The following is an 879-nucleotide window of genomic DNA, read 5'->3' on the forward strand; positions in this document are numbered from 1 at the left end:
CTTCTTCTTCTTATGTCGTGGAGGTGAGGGGACGCTAGGTGGGTGCTCACTCATCTCACCAGCCAYTACTGGCTCCTCCAACCTTTCCTCAACTCTCATTTTTTCAACACACTCACCTAGGGGTACACCTATGCATAGTGGGATTGCAGGGACCGGTTCTGGTCGCCTGTTCCCACGTCTGTAAGCTTTCCTTTCTTCATAAGAGAGATAACGGAGCATGGCTTTTGAGATCGGACAGGGGCTTTTGTACACATTTTCATGTTCCGTAGGCTTGAAATCCTTGAATGGGTATAATTTTACGTTCGGCGCTGCAGAGGGCAATCTTTGTGCTAGGAGGTCTCCAAAAACAAGACCAAGAAAACGTTGGAATATCAGGTTTGGTTGGTTAATGTCTTCTTTGGCCTTCTTTTGAGCCTGTACTTTCGATTTTTCTCCCTTTTGAGTGGCACATTTCTTCTTTATGAGCCCAATCATATCCTCAAAAATGAGTTGAGCATAGTCCAAAGGAAGATTGAAGTAAACACCATATAGGATTGACAGCATGGCGTKTGAAGCTTKATCATKGCTACCTACCTTTCCTGTGAGGCAGCAATTTAGAATGGAGAAGAGGGTGTTCCACACAGGAGGTAAGCATTTGCGCCTGAATTGAGTCCGTTTCGAAATGAGGGTGGCATATGAAAGAAAGTCCAAAAATTGGAGTAATTCACTGTCGGTGGGTGTAGGGGCAAAAGGATTTAGGTTGAGAGATTGAAGAGAAGGCAAGCGAAGGGCGGTTCGAAGAGTGTCCACATTTAATTCCAATGGGACAAGAGATTTGTTCACAGGGTGTGAGGCGTAACCAACAATGGTTAGCCCAGAGTTATCAAGGGTAGTTGTATA

This window comes from Cynara cardunculus, assembly GCF_001531365.2.
Source record: "Cynara cardunculus var. scolymus isolate 2C chromosome LG 2, CcrdV1, whole genome shotgun sequence".
Taxonomy (NCBI): Eukaryota; Viridiplantae; Streptophyta; class Magnoliopsida; order Asterales; family Asteraceae; genus Cynara; species Cynara cardunculus.